Source organism: Saimiri boliviensis, chromosome 19 (assembly GCF_048565385.1).
Source record: "Saimiri boliviensis isolate mSaiBol1 chromosome 19, mSaiBol1.pri, whole genome shotgun sequence".
NCBI classification, from domain to species: domain Eukaryota; kingdom Metazoa; phylum Chordata; class Mammalia; order Primates; family Cebidae; genus Saimiri; species Saimiri boliviensis.
This window is the reverse complement of record NC_133467.1, coordinates 41,899,660-41,917,537: the sequence shown is the minus strand read 5'-3', so window position 1 is coordinate 41,917,537 and position 17,878 is coordinate 41,899,660. Positions and strand designations below refer to the sequence as shown.

The following is a 17,878-nucleotide window of genomic DNA, read 5'->3' as shown; positions in this document are numbered from 1 at the left end:
AGAGAGTCCTAATTTATATATTAAAGGAACAGCTCTTAGGTGAAACATCAGATAGCAAAATTTAGACATCAAAATATAGTGAGAAAGAGTCTGGTGTACTAGAGGGAGATTAAAAGCGGATGCCAAATCAAACCTAACATTATAGAAATCTATCCTAGGACTGTATAAGTAGACCAGTTTTATTTAGATAGTTCTAAATTTAGTCTCTATCTTTTAATTGGACGTGAGCTCTCAGCAGATCCCACATTGAATCCTAAATCTTCAAAAGGCAGAATTACCCTGCGTTGGGCCACATAATTATTTTATAATGCATTTTGTTACAAAGCCATTTCTCTAAGTGTCTAAACGACATCCTTTCTTATCTTAAACACCCCAGATGTATCTTCTGTTGTAATAACTATTTTAGTCAATACTTAGTAAAAAAAAAAAAAAACAAAAACCAAAAAACATAGCACAATACAAAAGCAAGCAGTTTAAGATCTGAGAGGAGGGCCGGGCGCGGTGGCTCAAGTCTGTAATCCCAGCACTTTGGGAGGCCGAGGCGGGTGGATCACGAGGTCAAGAGATCGAGACCATCCTGGTCAGCATGGTGAAACCTCATCTGTACTAAAAATACAAAAAATTAGCTGGGCATGGTGGTGCGTGCCTGTAATCCCAGCTACTCAGGAGGCTGAGGCAGGAGAATTGCCTGAACCCAGGAGGCGGAGGTTGCGGTGAGCCGAGATTGGGCCATTGCACTCCAGCCTGGGTAACAAGAGTGAAACTCCGTCTCAAAAAAAAAAAAAAAAAGATCTGAGAGGAACTTTTCTGTTTACACTCTTGGGATTCCGTAAGAAAAAACAGAGGTTTCTACCCCCAAAAAAGTGTGGCAATCCCTCCATTTTCATTAAGAAATCCCAGGCTGTTAGGAACTATTTCAGGTCCCTCATGCAACAGAGGGTGGCAAGAGAAAGGAGAGACAGACAGAGGTAAATGGAGAAACAGAATTCAGTCAGCTGAGAAGGAAAAGGACTTTTTCTCAAACAACACGGTCCAAGAAGACAAAGTATTAATGACTTTTAAATAAATATATATGTTAATATACATTAACCTATATAAATATGTGCATATTATATATTTTTATATATAGACGTATATTGAAATATACATATTAAAAATCCTTTTAACTCTCATTACTATATTTCAGCTGGGACAAATAGCTGCTATTTCAAAAGCAACCCAAATATCGATTGGAAAGAAATTGATTTAGGAACGAAACCCAGGTTGTCACGATGAGAAAAGGGGCAGAACCGTAGCTCCTGAACTCTAGCCTGCGGGACGAGGTGACAGCCATTGCTCTTTTAGTTCGGTCTGGCTAGCGAAAGTGGCCCTGTGATATAAATAAAGACTCTTAGGTACTCAAAACCTTTATTTTCATGATGGCTGCTTTTTTTTTCCCCAGTTCTCCCTCTTTTTTTAATTTTTATTTTATTTTATTTTTTGAGACAGAGTGTCGCTCTTGTTACCCAGGCTGGAGTGCAATGGCGCGACAAAGCCCTCGTGGTTGTGTCTGCCAATCTAGACAGTCGTAATGGCATGCAGGGACAAAGCGAAAGAGAAGACTAGGCAGAGACAGTGGGAATCTGTTGACCACATATTGTAAATGCATTTAAAAATATTGTTAGCTCAGCTCTGCACGCAGCACTAATTATGAAGTTGTTGAACTGAGGACTTCATTTCTTTGACTGTGACTCTCACCATCTTCAAAGTCAGCAACGAAGAATTTCTTCCTCATGGAATCACTAACATGTTTTGGATCTCTCTGACTTCCTAGTTCACTGACTGACCTCTAGACCCAGACTTTAAAGGCCCATGTGATTAGATTAGCCAGCCTGGATAATCTCCCCATTTTAAGGTTAATTTAATTATATCTGTAAAATCCCTTTGCCATACAATGTAACATAATCATGGAATTAGGAACCATAGGAAAGCTGCACTGACTTTGAAACCAACCCAATTGTCCCACAGAACTGATGTTTATGGTTTCTTTTGAATAAACATAGAAATTGACTTTCCCAGTCTTGAAATTTGAGAAAGTTACATTTGTATTACCTGAGTTCCTTTCTCAGGAAACCAACTATGGGCCTTCCAGAGAGTAAGGAAGAAATGAAATTTACCAGAGTACCCGCTCTGGACAATGAGATGTGAGACCCCTCATCCCATCCTAATTGCCTAGGCGACCACCTGCTTCCTGTTGACCAATTCCTCCTTACCTCGCCCTAATTCCTCTTTCCTGCATGGAGTTACATTTCTTCCCTGCTCTCTAAACCCGACGTTTGAGTTGGTCGCGAAGCTGGGTTTGAGGCTGATCACCCACGTCCTCGGTTGCAGAACCTGAGGAAAGCCTTCCTTCCTGTCAGTACTACTTGTCTCAGTAACTGGATTTCTGGGCAGTGAGCAGCAAGACTTAAACCCCTGGCGGTTCAGTAACAACTGTGCTAATACTAGACAAAATAAACAAGAGAGTTTGTTTGTTGTTTTAGATGGAGTTTTGCTCTTGTTGCCCGGGCTGGAGTGCAATGGCATGATCTCGGATCATCGCAACCTCCGCCTCCCGGTTCAAGCGATTCTCCTGTCTCAGCCCACCGAGTAGCTGGGATCTCAGGCATGCACCACCACGACCGGCTTTTTTTTTTTTTTTGAGACGGAGTTTCGCTCTTGTTACCCAGGCTGGAGTGCAATGGCGCGATCTCGGCTCACTGCAACCTCCGCCTCCTGGGTTCAGGCAATTCTCCTGCCTCAGCCTCCTGAGTAGCTGGGATTACAGGCACACGCCACCATGCCCAGCTAATTTTTGTATTTTTAGTAGAGACGGGGTTTCACCATGTTGACCAGGATGGTCTCGATCTCTTGACCTCGTGATCCACCCGCCTTGGCCTCCCAAAGTGTTGGGATTACAGGCGTGAGCCACCGCGCCAGGCCTTAATTTTGTATTTTTAGTAGAGACGAGGTTTCTCCATGTTGGTCAGGCTGGTTTTGAACTCCTGACCTCAGGTCATCCGCTGCCTCGGCCTCCCAAAGTGCTGGGATTACAGGCGCGAGCCACCATGCGCGGCCTAAACAAGGGACTTTAACACAAGTTACCAAAGACAATGAGGGGGATTTTGTAATGATAACAGGGTTACTGTCTCAGGAAGACGGTACAATGATAAACACAGATGCATCTAACCGAGCCTCAAAACACGGGAAGCAAACGCTGATAGAATTGACGGCAGAGGCCTGAGCGGCGGCCGCAGCTGCAGCAAGCCACGGGAAACCGCGCGCCCGGAACCTCGCGGGGCGCGCGCGCTACCCCCTGCCCGGCCACCTGCGCCCCCGGGAAGCCGCCCGCGCGATGTGACCGGCAGCTTCAGCAGCTGCTACAGCGGCCTGGAGGAGGGCGCCCAGGACTTCTTCACCGCCAGGACCTGCTGCTTCAGGAGCGCGCCCCAGGGCAATGCTGAGAAAGAGAAGGAAACCAGGCCGGGCGCGGTGGCTCACGCCTGCAATTCCAGCACTTTGGGAGGCCGAGGCGGGTGGATCACGAGGTCAAGAGATCGAGGTTAACATGGTTAACATGATGCAACCCTGTCTCTACTAAAAATACAAAAATTAGCTGGGCATGGTGGCGCATGCCTGTAGTCCCAGCTACTCGGGAGGCTGAGGCAGGAGAATTGCTTGAACCCGGGAGGCGGAGGCTGCGGTGAGCCGAGATCACGCCATTGCATTCCAGCCTGGCTCCTGGCAATGGAGCGAGACTGTGTCAAAAAGAGAGAGAGAGGAGAGAGAGAGAGAAAGGTAGGGGTGGGTGGTGGGAGAGAGAGAGATTTGGAGAAGAGGGCTGAATCCATCCTTTTGTCAGGAACCCACTTCTGAGACAACTAATCCACTCCTATTAATTTAACGGCACTAATTCATTCCATCGGGGCTCTGCCCATTACCTCTTAAAGGTCTCATCTCTCAGCACTTGCTTTGAGGATTGTTTCCAATGCATGAGCTGTGTGGGACACATTCACACGTAGCAAACTCTATTCATAAGATTCATTTCTTGTGGAGTCAGATTTGGTATTCTGTTTCATCCTAGGAATTTGTCCATTTCATTTAAATTATCTGATTTGTCGGCATTCAATTGTTCATAGTTTTTTTTTTAATAATTTTTATTTCTACAAGGTTTATAGTAAAATCTTGACTTTTGTTTCTGATTCTAGTAATTTGAGTCTTTTGGGGACTTTGTCAATCTAGCTAAACCTTTGCCATTTTGTTAATCTTTTCAGAGAACCAGCTTTTGATTTCATAGGTTTTTTTTTGTTTTTGTTTTTGTTTTTGTTTTATTGCTTTTCTGTTCTCTATTTCATTTACTTCTGCTCTAAGCTTTCCTTCTCTCTGGCTTCTTTGGACTGTTATTATCAATTATTGAGAGTCTTGTATGAATATACCACATTATGACTATATATTGGTGACATTTTCTTAAGAATTTTAATTTTCAGCAGGGCATGGTGGCTCATGCCTGCAATCCCAGCACTTTGGGAGGCGGAGGTGGGTAGATCACGAGGTCAAGCGATCGAGACCATCCTGGCCAACATGGTGAAACCCTGTCTTTACTAAAAGTACAAAAATTAGCTGGGCATGGTGGCACGCACCTGTAGTCCCAGCCACTAGGAAGGCTGAGGTAGGAGGATCGCTTGAACCCGGGAGGTGGAGGTTGCAGTGAGCCAAGATTCCACCACTGCATTCCAGCCTGGCACAGAGCAAGACTCTGAAAAAAAAAATTTTTTTTTAATTTTTGTTAAAATTTGCCTCATATATTTTGGGTATATGTTGTTAAGTGTATACAAGTTCAGAGTTATTTCAAGTTAATTGTTCCTTTGTTGTTGTCTAATAACTTTCTTTCTTTCTTTTTTTGAGATGGAATTTTGCTCTTGCTGCCCAGGCTGGAGTGCAATAGCACAATCTTGGCTCACCACAACCTCCACTTCCTGTGTTCAAGCGATTCTGCTGCCTCAGCCTCCCAAGAAAATGATATTTTCATTTGGAAAAATTTCATATTTCCAAATGAAATAGATAATAGAAAAGCAATAGAGAAAAAATTATGATCAGGCTGGTCTCGAACTCCTGACCTCGGGTGATCTGTCTGCCTCAGCCTTTCAAAGTGCTGGGATTATAGGCATGAGCCAGTGTGCCTGGACTAATATACTTTATTTCTAAAAAACTGTCTTGGCCAGGCAAGGTGGCTCATACCAGTAATCTCAGCCCTTTGGGAGGCTGAGGCAGGAGGACCACTTGAGCTCAGGAGCTTGAGGCCAGCCTAGGCAACATGGCAAATTCCCATCTCCACTAAAAATACAAAAATTAGCCAGGCATGGTGGCAGGTGCCTGTAATCCCAGCTACACGGGAGGCTGAGGTAGGAAAATTACTTGAACCCCAGGAGGGGAGGTTGCAGGAGCTGAGATTGCACCACTGCACTCCAGTCTGGGTGACATTGTGAGACTGTCTCAAAAAAAAAAAAAAAATAGCCAGGTGTGGTGGTGGGCACCTGTAGTCCTAGCTACTCAGGAGGCTGAGGATCACCTGAGCCCAGGAGGTGAAGGCTTTGGTGAGCCATGATCATGCCACTGCATTCCAGCCTGGGTGACAGAGTGAGACTTAGTTGCAAAAAAATAAATAAAGTGGATAACCCCCAAAACCACTGTCCTACTTTTAGAAAATCCAAGATAGCTTTGGGAAGGGAATTTTGTAGTCTCACTGGCCATGTAAGGGACTAGAAAGGCTTCTCAGGGAGAATTGTGGGACTGATGGCATACTGCTGAGCTGTATTTGGAAAACTCTTTTCACAACATTTCCATGGAAATCAGAGACACAGACCCAGATGTTTGGGTTAAAACCAGACAAAGGAAAAAAAAAAAAAAAAAAAAAGTCATGTACAAGAGGCAAGACCTCTTTTTAAAAAAAAAAAAAAAAATTTAAATTTTTAATTAAAAAAAATTTTTTTCATGGTGGCACGTGCCTGTAATCCCAGCTACTCAGGAGGCTGAGGCAGGAGAATTGCCTGAGCCCAGGAGGCGGAGGTTGCGGTGAGCCGAGATCGCGCCATTGCACTCCAGCCTGGGTCACAAGGGCGAAACTCCGTCTCAAAAAAAAAAAAAAAAAAAAAAAAAAAAAAAAAAAAATTTTTTTTGAGACACGGTTTCACCATGTTGGCCAGGCTGGTCTTGAACTCCTGACCTCAGGTGAACTGCCGGCCTCGGCCTCCCAAAGTGCTGGGATTACAGAAGTGAGCCACGGCACCCCGCCATTTTTCTTTCTTTCTGCTTTTTTTATTTAAAAAAAAAAAATTTTTTTTTAAGACCTCTTTTCTAGACCAGGCGTGGTGGCTCACACCTGTAATCCTAGCACTTTGGGAGGCTGAGGTGGGTGGATCACCTGAGGTCAGGAGTTCAAGACCAGCCTGGCCATCATGGTGAAACCCCATCTTTAAAAAAGAAAGAAAGAAAAACCTCTTTTCTAAATGGTCCATGTTTATCAGTACTCTGATCAGAGAAATCCAAAGGCTAGCATATTGGAGGTTTTCTAGAATTCTAGGCTGTCTGTTAGACCGTAGGCTTCAAAACCTTGGCTTGTCATACTGGGCCAGGTTTGTATGGGAGATAGGCCTACAGCTGGACCAGCAAAGATGCTGAAAGAGGACCCTGTCCTTCTACCCTGTGCTTTGTGGGTGAGAGATACTGATACAGACAGCGGAAAGAAGAGCTGGCTATCTCATTCTCATCAGGAACATCATACAGTTCTATGACTTGGGATATATCATAGGCATCAGAGTACAAAGCAGGAACTGAGGCTACCAGCTTCTCCCACTGAGAATCTTGCATTTGGAAATCACCTATGGGACTCTCAGTGAAGGTAGAGTTCCATGCCCAGTTGGAACAGCTTAAGGGCTGAGATGGAAGGGAGCTGTAGAAATCTGAAACCACCGGAGAAAAAAGCATAAGAAATGATAGATGTTCTCAGGAAGGTGGGCACATCCTTCTGGATAGAAGGATCCGGTTTGGTAGCATTGCTGACTGCTGCTCCTGTTGCTGCTGCTGCTGCTGCTGCTGCTGCTTTTTCTGTTCGAATCACCGGTTCCTGAACCAAACCTTTATTGTTGACTCCAGTAGGTCGAGTTTCAAAGCTAATTTCTCCTGACAATTTCTATCTGGGAACATGGTCTCGCTAAACAGAGCTTCTAGCTCTTCACACTGGTCGCGGGTGAGTGAAGTACATTCTTGATGCCTTCTCCATGTTGCTGTGGTCCCAGTTGCTTGGGAGGCTGAGGTGGGAGGATTGCTTGAGCCTGGGAGGTTGAGGCTTCAGTGAGCCGAGACTGCACCACCACACTCATGCTTGGATGACAGAATGAAACTGGGACTATGAGGATGATACTCCCAGTGAGTATCATCCTTCTTTGTTCTCTTTCTGGATCCTGTGGTAGTATCACCTTAATGCTGAAATGATTCCTGTTGATGGAAGGGTCTTGCTGGGTATTCTCTGGGGCCATTCTGTTCATCACGGTTTTTAAAATCTGAGATGGAAGGCCTGTCCCGAATCCCCTTAGACTCACCGTTTTCAGTCCTGCTTGCTGTGTCTCTCTCTGGAAATGCAGTTTCCTGACCGCATCCTCCAATTCTGCTTTTTGAACAGAAGTCTGAGAAGGCAAAACCCTGGCTTCAATGACTTCCTGTTGGCTAACCTGCCTTTCTTATCCCTCATACAAAAAGCTATTTCCATCTCTGCACTACTCAACGTTGGGGTTAGACAAGGGCTTGTCTTTAAGGTTGGGCCTTCTAGAGATCTCTTCCATGGTTTACACACAGAAGTCAATGAGTTGGGGTTGGGGATCTGTTTTTTGAGACATGAGGTCCAGCAACAGAGTAGCAGGGTTTAAAAATCAACGTCCTTGGCCGGGCGCGGTGGCTCAAGCCTGTAATCCCAGCACTTTGGGAGGCCGAGGCGGGTGGATCACGAGGTCAAGAGGTCGAGACCATCCTGGTCATCATGGTGAAACCCCCGTCTCTACTACAAATACAAAACATTAGCTGGGCGTGGTGGCACGTGCCTGTAATCCCAGCTACTCAGGAGGCTGAGGCAGGAGAATTGCCTGAACCCAGGAGGCGGAGGTTGCGGTGAGCCGAGATCACGCCATTGCACTCCAGCCTGGGTAACAAGAGTGAAACTCAGTCTCAAAAAAAAAAAAAATCAACGTCCTTTAAGGGTAACATCTGGGATGTCACGCAGGAGGACCTGATGTTTAAGCAACTGGTCCCCTGGTAGTTATTGGTATACTTTTGGCTCCAGGACCTTCTGTACTGTACTTCATGGGGTTAAGTGGGGGGTGGGGCGGGAAATCTCATTGTTGTCCTAGGCAAACTCACTGGCTTCTTCCGCCAATAGAGTGATGGTAGCCACAGGTCTCAAGCATCCTGGCCGCCCAGCTGCCGCCTGGTCTAGCTGTTTAGAGAAATAGCCCACTGATGCAAAGTAAGTCCTGAGCCTTCGAGTTAGAACATCGAAAGCTCTCCCTTGTTTTTCACATGGCGGGTGAAAGTCCCAAAGCAGGGGCTGCTCCTAGCTTTTCTTCTAAGGTTAAGAACGCCTGTTGACAGGTTCCGTTCCAATTCAAAGGCTTGTGACCACTCCCTTCTGGAAGTTCATAGAATGGTTTTGCTATGAGCCCAAACCTGGGAATCCAAACCTGGCAGAATCCAGCTATTCTCAAAAATGCTTCTTAATTTGAGGGGGGTGGAGTGCCAGGATGGTCTCTTTTCATCTCTGGGCCAAGATCTTGGTCCCAGAAGTGAGCATGTGTCCCAAATACGTGATGTGACCCTCTGGACAGAAACTTGGGCCTTTGAGGGGATACCTGTTACCCTTGTTCTGTCACAAAAGACTTGAATTGTATTTTTATCAGAATCTTTCCCTAGTAGGGCTGGAAATTAATAGGTCATACACATATTGTAAGAGAGATCCATTAATTAACTGTAGTGCCCCGAACTCTTTTGCCACTGCATTGCCAAACAGATGGGGACTGTCCTAAAACCTTGGGAACAGGACAGTCCAGGTAAGCCAAGATGCAGCATGAGTGTCTGGATTAGCCACAATGCAAAAATGCACTGGGAGTCTACAGGTGTAAAGGTATGTAAAAGAAAACGTCTTTTATATTGAATACTGTGAACCAGTGAGCATATTCAGGGATGTGAGTTCTTATTGAACTGGAGCTACTGCCTCATTAGCTGCCCTGAGATCCTCAACAAATCTGTATTTTCCTGTTAATAAGTTTGGCTTATTAACAGGAAAAATGGGGGTGTTACATTGGGACTGACAGAATTGTAATAATCCATACTTCATTATCAGAGGATGGATGCCCCTCTGAGCCTCAGGTCTAAAAGGATTTTTTTTTGTTGTTTTTTGCTTTTTGCAATTTTTTTTTTTTTTAAAGACAGAGTCTCCCTCTTTGATCCAGGCTGGAGTGCCGTGGCGAGAAGCTCACTGCAATCTCTGCCACCTGGGTTCAAGCAATTCTCCTGCCACATATTCCTGAATAGTTGGGATTACCGGCACCCACCACCACACCCAGCTAGTTTTTGTGTTTATTGGAGACGGGGTTTTGCCATGTTGGCCAGGCTGGTCTCGAACTCCTGGCTTCAAGTGGTATGCCCGCCTTGGCCTCCCAAAGTGCTGTGAGATTACAGGCGTGAGCCATCACACCTAAAAGGATATTGTTTTTCACATAGATAATTAACACTGGGTTTCCAAATAACCTGACTGGAAATACATTAACAGTTCTTCCAGGAACTTCCACGTCCCAAACAGAGGGGAAGTCGTGTGCTGGAAGGAACGTCTTTATCTGTGTTAAGACCTGCACTTAGAACTAAACTAGGAGAATTGTCCCTTCCCAGCTTGTGGCCTTCTCTTGAGGTGCTCCAAATTCAACTGTGGCCTGCAATTGGGAAAGTTAAGTCTCTTCCAGTAAAGGAATAAGGCACTCTGGAATAAGCAAAAATCTGTGGGAAAACATGGTTTCCCAGCGTGCAACTAAAGGAATGGGTGAATCTCCTGGCTCTTGGTGGCCATGATCCTCGTTTCGGTATAGGCACGGCAAGACAGTGGCCCCGAGGACGGATCAGAAGCGAGAAGGTGGCTCCCACGTCCAGTAATTCAGTATTTTTACCTGCCACGTCAGGAGCTGCCTGAGGCTCTCTGTGGAGATGGTAAGGTGTCTGGTGGAAGCTGTAGGAAACCTTGGGCCCTGTCAGCCCTCTGTTCTCTCAGCCATTGGGGTCTGGGGAGCTGAGACTCCCCTCGGAGCCTGCGGCAGGCTTTCTTCCAGTGGCCCCCTTGCTTACAGAAGGCTCACCGGTTCCAGCCCAGGGGCTGACAAGCTGGCCTTCGTCTGGGCATTCCAAAGCTACTCTTGCAACACCTTCTTACCATGGGTAACCCAGAAGGCACAAGGGGCTGAAAGCAGCTGCTAACAGTGGCACTTTCTGGTCATTTCTTTCGGTTTTCTCCTCTTCCTCTGCCCCGTGGCTATTGTTGTAAACTCCAAAGGCCATGTTTAAGAGCTGGCTCATGGAATTTGGGGTCCCCTTCCTGCCTTCTGTAACTTCCTCCTAATGTCAGGGGTAGATTGAGTAATAAATGCATGGCCAGAAGAGCCCGCCCTTCCAAGGTGTCTGGGTCTACATTGGTGGATTTCCTGAGTGCCTCAACCAGGCGCCCTGAGGCAGAGCAAGATTTTCATCCTTCCGCTGACTTCCTTCTCTATCCTTGGCAGAATTAACTGGCTGAATCACACCCCTTTTCATACCTTCTGTTAAACAAGTTAGCCTGTGATTTGAAGATCTTGGGAACCCTCTGGTAATCCCACCGAGGGCGGCTGTGCGGAACTGCATCTCCTCCTACCTGAACGGGATGGCCGTGGAGATGAGCAGCTGCTCTGTCTGCATATTCCCAGGCAGTACCCAGAAGCCTTTGCTTCTCCTCTACAGGACAGCAAGTGGATAATAACATTTGCAAGTTGTGCCAAGTTCAATCAAGACACGATCACCCTCACAAACTCTTCTGTGAACTTCCCTGGATCCTTCAAAACCCCAGCCAAATTTCTCCTTGAATAAAGCCAATTTGGCCATGGGAAATGGCACATTGACTCTGATTGTTCCCCTGTCTCTGCCAGCTACCTCCCACAATGGACACAGATTCCATTTCAGGGGCTGATATAGAGCCCCGCTCCTGGGGGTACTGGCTGGGCTTACTTCCTTGGGCAGTGGGGGATATAGGCTGGAGCTCACTGAATAAGGGGGAGGGTTCCTGATGACATTGGGGTGGAATCCTGCACTGGACAACTGGCATCACCGCTCTCAGAATTGGGGGACTGAGAAGACCCTGGGGAGGGCATGGGCCTTCCAGGGGGCGCCGCTAGGAAGGGAGCATTGAGGATCTCCCGTGCAGTTTCTCGGTGCCTGGAAGTAACATGAGCCAGACACATCCTGCAGTTGACTCTTAAGTCAGAATCCTGGTAGGGGGTCATAAAAGCCTGTACATAAGGAGCGTCTCCCCATTTTCCTTCCTTTTTATGAGTAAGTCCAATTGTAAAATAGCATTATGATGCAAACAACCAGTTTCAGGGGGCCGGGTGTGGTGGCTCAAGCTTATAATCCTAGCACTTTGGGAGGCTGAGGCGGGTGGATTACCTGAGGTCAGCGGTTCAAGACCAACCTGGCCAACATGGTGAAATCCCGTCTCTTAAAAAAAAAAAAATTAAAAATAAATAAATAAATAAAAAATAACCAGTTTCAGGCCAAATTTCTTGTTCTCCCAAGAAAATGTGTGTCTTTTTCTGTGAGCCATCTAATTTGAATTTGCTCCGATGACCTAAAAGACACCCTAGTGGGAAGTCCTTTGGGAAGCTCGTCGTTGTCCGCATGTCTAACAAGGATCTCCACTCCACCCAGAAGCTTTTTGCTTGTTTGTTTGTTTTGCAGCACATGAATGTTTTATTCTTCATAAAGAGCTTAAAGCACGAAGAACAAGCTCTTTACAAACAGGAGTTACAACTAGGAAGACCAAGAGCAGAGCGGAACCACGCCTGCTCCCTGCCCACTCTCCCCCAAGTGTGGCTAGGAGAGAGACGTCAACAAGGACCCTGGGCTTCGATTCAAAAACTCCTCCAAAGACATCCGTGCCCTGGGCATTAGGGGGGCCCACAGTCAAAGGGCAGGGCCAGAGCTGGGACTGAATACGGCCCAGATAAATACCCAGTATGGGGGTGACTCCCCGGCTCTCAGAAAAGATACTTCTCTAATACCCAGTGACCCCCCCAAAAGCCTGACTGAAGCCCTGGGGACCAGTGGACACTTTTCTCGGCTCTGATGGGTGGAGTTTTAGGTGGGTAACGTTACAGGGGCTTTCCTCCACGCATGGCGCTCCTCTGCTCCATCCTGGCAGCAGACGTACATCACCCAGAGGGCACGTGTCTGCCCAAGGCCTTCCAAGCAAGCCCACAGGCCCTCTCCTGAGGAAGCGCTGGGCCCAGAGGAGCTCTTGCCTCTTCACTAGGCCATAAGTATCCTCCTTCAGTACCTCATCGCCCCCCATTTCTGCTAATTCAGGGTGGCCCAAGCCACCAAGTTTCCTTACAGATGCCTTGGGGAAGCCTGCCTTATTTTTTTATTTTTATTTTTATTTTTATTTATTTTTTTTTTTTTGAGACGGAGTTTCGCTCTTGTTACCCAGGCTGGAGTGCAATGGCGCGATCTCGGCTCACCGCAACCTCCGCCTCCTGGGTTCAGGCAATTCTCCTGCCTCAGCCTCCTGAGTAGCTGGGACGACAGGCACGCGCCACCATGCCCAGCTAATTTTTTGTATTTTTAGTAGAGACGGGGTTTCTCCATGTTGACCAGGATGGTCTCGATCTCTCGACCTCGTGATCCACCCGCCTCGGCCTCCCAAAGTGCTGGGATTACAGGCGTGAGCCACCGCGCCCGGCCGCCTGCCTTATTTTCTACAAGCAAACTAGGGGCTGGAAAGGACAGACGCTTCGTTTCAAAGTGCACTGCAGCCAAGCCAGGCAAGGTCCTGGGACAGAGGGACAGGCTGGGACAGCAGCTTAGTGGAGGGATGGGAGGGCAACAGAGGCTTTTTCCTAGGTATAGGTATCTCCCAAAGGCATAGTGGGACCTCCCACTTACAGGCAAGCTGACTGGTCTAGCATGGCTAAGTTCTGAGGCCAGACAAAATGAGAGTCACCAGGCCTGCCTGCCCACTTCCCCAGCAGCAGTTTTTATCTTGGGATCCTCCTGCTGGGGTTGAGGGATGGGAAGACGGCAGGAAGGCTGAGAGAGCAGTAACTTGGCCAGACCAAGAGATTAACTCTAGGAGAGGGGAAGAGCACACAGCAGGGCCACCCATTCTCATTCCCAGGGCCACCCCTATGTATTCAACAGGTGGGAGGGGACGCCACACGGCGGGAGAGGTCAACATCCAGGGGCTCTCCACCCTGCCCACAAAAGGCACATTTTAATTGGTTTCCAAAGTTCAAACCCTGCAGCAACACAGAGTTCTGGCATCTGGACAGGCAACAAGAATAGACACGGAGGCTTGATCCCCAAAACATAAGCAGCCCCAAGCCCCAGCCTGGAGGAGCCTACATGTTGGAGGTGGGCAAGAGCTGGGAAAGCAAGCAGGCACTCTCCCTGCACCCCACACGTTCCCACGTGACACTGTGGAAAGGTCGGGGGGGGGTAGGAGCAGCCTAAAGAACACACGCCATCTACCTCTGTCCCCACGGCACTCGCCCCACAGATAGCTCGAGACTGAGACAGACTCAGGATGTGGCAGAGACTGGCCCAGATCACATAGGTTCTGTGCCCTCAGGGGAGGGGTGTGGGGCTGAAGAGCAGGCACCCTGTTGCCCATAACCCACAAACAGGCAGCGTGGTCCCCGGCCCCCGCTGCAGGAGCAGGCTGATGAGCTCGTGGTGGGTCAGGTGGTAGTACTTGGCCGACTGGTCCAGCACAGCCGAGTCCTTCAGCCTCTTGGTGTCCACCGACTGGCCAGCCTGGGGGCCTGGGTCACAGGCTGAATGCTCCCAGATGTGACTGTTTTGAGCTTCTCCAGCCCACTACTCAGGGCTGTGCTGACCAGAGCGGGACTGCTTCCTGCCGGCTGGCATCCACAGCGGGGCACTGAGGGGCTTCACGGGGTGGGGACTGGCACTGGGCAGACACAAGCGGGGAGGCTGTGGTGGCTGCAGCCAGGTCCTCGCCACGTGGGGCAGGGGAAGCCCCCAGGTGGGGAGGGCTCAAGGGGGCCAGGGAGTGAGGCTGGCTCACCTGGTGGTGGGGAGGATGAGGTGGGGGGCCAGGCTCCAGACAGGGGTGACCACAGAGGGCTGGGCCCCCCACAGTGGTGACTGGCCCAAGGCGGGAGAGGAGGCGGTGGAAAGTCAGGCTCTGGGGGGGTGGGCAGCTCTTCTGGGCCAGAATGAATAGAAGATTCCCTGGACCCTGGTGGGGATGCAGATAAGAGGCTGGGAGGATCTGAGCTCCCCCGAAACAAGAAGAGGCTCAAGGCATCTTCCTTGGACACCCACACATCAGCCTGCTGCGAGGTAACTGAGGGGGACCCAAGTCCCTCTCCTACTGGACCCTGGCCCTGGACCTCAGGATCCCAGGGGGCTTCTCCCATCTCTGGAGATGCCTGCTGACTCTGCAGAGCCAAGCTCTTTGAGGGACACGGTATAAGGGCAGGACCCTCCGGGCAGCTGGTGGCTCAGACAGGCAGGGCCCAACAAGGCGTGGTGGGAGGGGGTTGGGGGGGCGCTGGTGTCCTCCACTGGCTCTTCCAGGCTCGGCCAGCAGGGCTGCAGAGGAGCGGCTGTCAGACTCCTCCGACTGGGGCTTCTCTCCCTCCTCCTTTGTCTCCGGGGGACTGACAGCCAGTGCACGTGGGGAGGCATCTTCCTTTGTCTCTGTCCCCCTGTTACTCAGACCCGCTGCGGCCTCTTCCTCCTCCTGGGATCTTGACGGTGTGAAGTGGCGTAGTGGCTTGGGAGGTGGGGCGCTGGGTTGCAGCCCCTCCTCAGACACCCACTCGGGTTTAGGCTCGGGCTCCAGCGGGGGGAAGCCCCTCACTCCCCTTGGGGCTCACGGTTTCTGGCGATTCAGGCTGCACCTGGGGCAGAGGCTCATCAGACTCTCCCGGCGAGACGAGTGACGCTGTCTCAGCGGCAGGAGAAATGGTGACCACATCCCAAGGCCAGGCATGGTCAGCTGTCTCGATGTCAAGGCAAAGCTGGTTTTCGCCTCGGGGGACCTGATCGTCCTGGCCCTCAGCAGCGCTGTCTGGGCCCGGCAGCCTCTCCCACACTGATCACTTCTGGGGAGCTAAACAGAGACGTCCCACTGTCTGCCGGACTCTGCCCTTCTTCCCCTTCCGGGGCTGGCAGCTCCCTGTCTGGTTCTGAGGCTGAGGCTCTCAGCGGCAGCTGGGCTGATGAGGCGGGCCGGCCCCTACGGACCCGATGGGCCCCAGGTCAGCTGTACTCGCCCTCTGGTGGTCCAGTCCCAAGTCCAGAGGAATCCTGGGCTCCAGCCGCACGCTGCTCCCACCTCTTCCTCCTCCTGCCCCGGGCTCTCCCTCGGCCGGCTGCCTTCGCAGTCATGGCCCCGGGCCTGGGTCTTGCAGCCCTGCCGCCTCCAGCCCCACTCCCGCAGGGGCCAGGGTCTTGCTGCCCTGCCGCCTCCAGCCCCACTCCCGCAGGGGCCAGGGTCTTGCTCCTGGCCTCTGGACGCAGCCTGCTGGCAGCAAAGACGTTGAAGGTGTTGTCCCACTCAGGCAGGGCTTTCCCGGGGAGGCCGGGGGTGGGGCTGGCCCTCATGGCACTGGGTTTCTGAGTTGGTTCCTTGGCTTCTCTCAAGTCAAACCAGCTGCTCTTGGCCTTTTCCTCCCCACCGGACAAGTGATGGGGGGAGGCCCCCAGGCAGGACCCCCCTTCTCCCCCAGAGAGCTTTGGAGCCCCAGCTCGCTCCGACTTAGGCCCTGGTGGTGGTGGTGGTGGTGGTGGTGGTGGAAGAGGCCCATCCGGGGCTTGCGTTCCTCCTTCCGGACTCCCTCCTTCTCTGCCACAGCCTCAGAGGAGGCCACTATGGGTGTGGTGAGCTGGAAGAGCTTGCCCTCTGGCAGCCGGGCCCCGCCTCCTCTCCAGGGCTGCTGACCCCAAGGGCCAGGACTTCAGCCTGAGCACTGGGCTCCCCCCGCCCAAGCACCGCTTCTGAGCTGCTGTTGCTACGACTGCCTCTGGCCCAGGAGTCGTCTGTGGAGCGAGGCCCCTCCTCGGAGGCCCAAGATGGAGCTGCGGTGCGGCACAGGGGCCTGGGGCGCCTCGTAAATGTGGTTCCCATTGACACGGAGCGAAGAGCGGAAGGCAGCATCCAGGTGGCCCTGAAGGTCGAGACGGGCCCGAGGAGGAGCCGTGTGCATCTGGCCGGCCTCATCGCTGTAGGTCCTCTTGCGGGTGAACAGCTCTGGGGGACTGTGCGGTCTCCCTGCCCCTTCAGTGGACAGCCAGCTGCTGGGCTCGGTGAGCGGGTGAGGAGCTCGGCGCCAGGCCCCTGGTAAGCCAGGCTCCCACTGGCTGAGGACTGGGTGCTGTCCGCGCCTGAGAGGTGCTGGACTGGGTCAGGGACGACATGCGCAGCTTGTTTCGGAGGAAGAAGCCTTTGGCTTTGCCCACCTTGCCCAGGCCGCCCGGGTCAGGATCCTCTATGGCGCCGCTTGGGAGGGTTGCCGAGGCAGATTCCGGAGCATACTTCTTGCCCTTCATCTTGTCCTTGATCTTGCTGAAGGGCGACCTCGGTTTGTCCGTCATGGACAGGTCAAACATACCGGCGCTCAGGCTGCTGCGTGTGAACTGGATGGTGACTTCGATCTCGCCGCGTTCCTTCTCCTTCTTGCCTGCCTTGGAGTGCGGTTCGTACCACTGCGTGTGCCGGGCGCGGCCCGCGCCGGGGACCTCGTCCAGCGCCACCGTGGCCTGGCCCAGGAACTTGCCCACGCCGATGAGTGAGCGGTGCCTGGTGGTGAGCACCGGCTCGCGGGCGGGGCGGAGCCCGCGGCCCAGGGCGCCTGGCCGGTGTCTGCCTCCTGCACCTGCAGCAGGTCGCCCAGGGCGCCGGGCGGCGGCTCGAAGGAGCAGTCCTCACGCCGCTTGGGCAGCCTGCGTCTTCTCCACCACCCGCGTGCTGTACTCTCGCGGCCCACCTGGATCACCGTGAACGCGTCGCTGGTGCTGCCCGCGCCCGAGCTCTTGCCCCGCAGCCCGGTCACCTGGACGTGCGTGGGAAGCCAGCGGGAGGGCCCCGCCGCCGGCTCCGCGCCCCGCAGCAGGGCCATGCGGGGAAGCGGCGGGCGAGGGCCGGCCGAGCCGGTGCGGACCCCGGGACCTGGAGACAAACTCGGCCGCGGCGGAGGGCGGTCTGGAGCCGGCTCCGAGCGCCGCCGCCGCTGCGGGCTGGGATGCCCCGACCGGCCGCCGCTTCTCCGCCCCGCCGGGCCGCGGGCCGCGCCGCGACCCCAGAAGTTGTTCTAAGTCTAGCAAAAAGCCCAGTAACTTTTCTTTTCAAATTCCCACCTCCTGTAAAGAAGATATAAGTACAGGTAGCAAAGCGTTATGAAAGTGGACTAGGAAATATGAGCAGTAGAATGATGGGTCTGAACTCCACAGAGAGTCAAGAAAGCATTTTAGTTTGGGCAAAGAGGGGTTAGAAGAAACAAGGGGATCACGGAAGGGAGGAGGGGAAGGCGGAAACAGGGTTGTCCCCTGA

General features: G+C 51.4%; 2 pseudogenes; both read right to left on the bottom strand.

Moving 5' to 3' along the window:
- Nucleotides 1-6,550: 6,550 nt before the first annotated feature.
- Nucleotides 6,551-7,562, bottom strand: LOC101051929 (arginine-fifty homeobox-like; annotated as a pseudogene).
- Nucleotides 7,563-13,923: 6,361 nt separating this feature from the next.
- On the bottom strand, nt 13,924-17,447 carry LOC101052573 (uncharacterized; annotated as a pseudogene).
- Nucleotides 17,448-17,878: the final 431 nt, after the last annotated feature.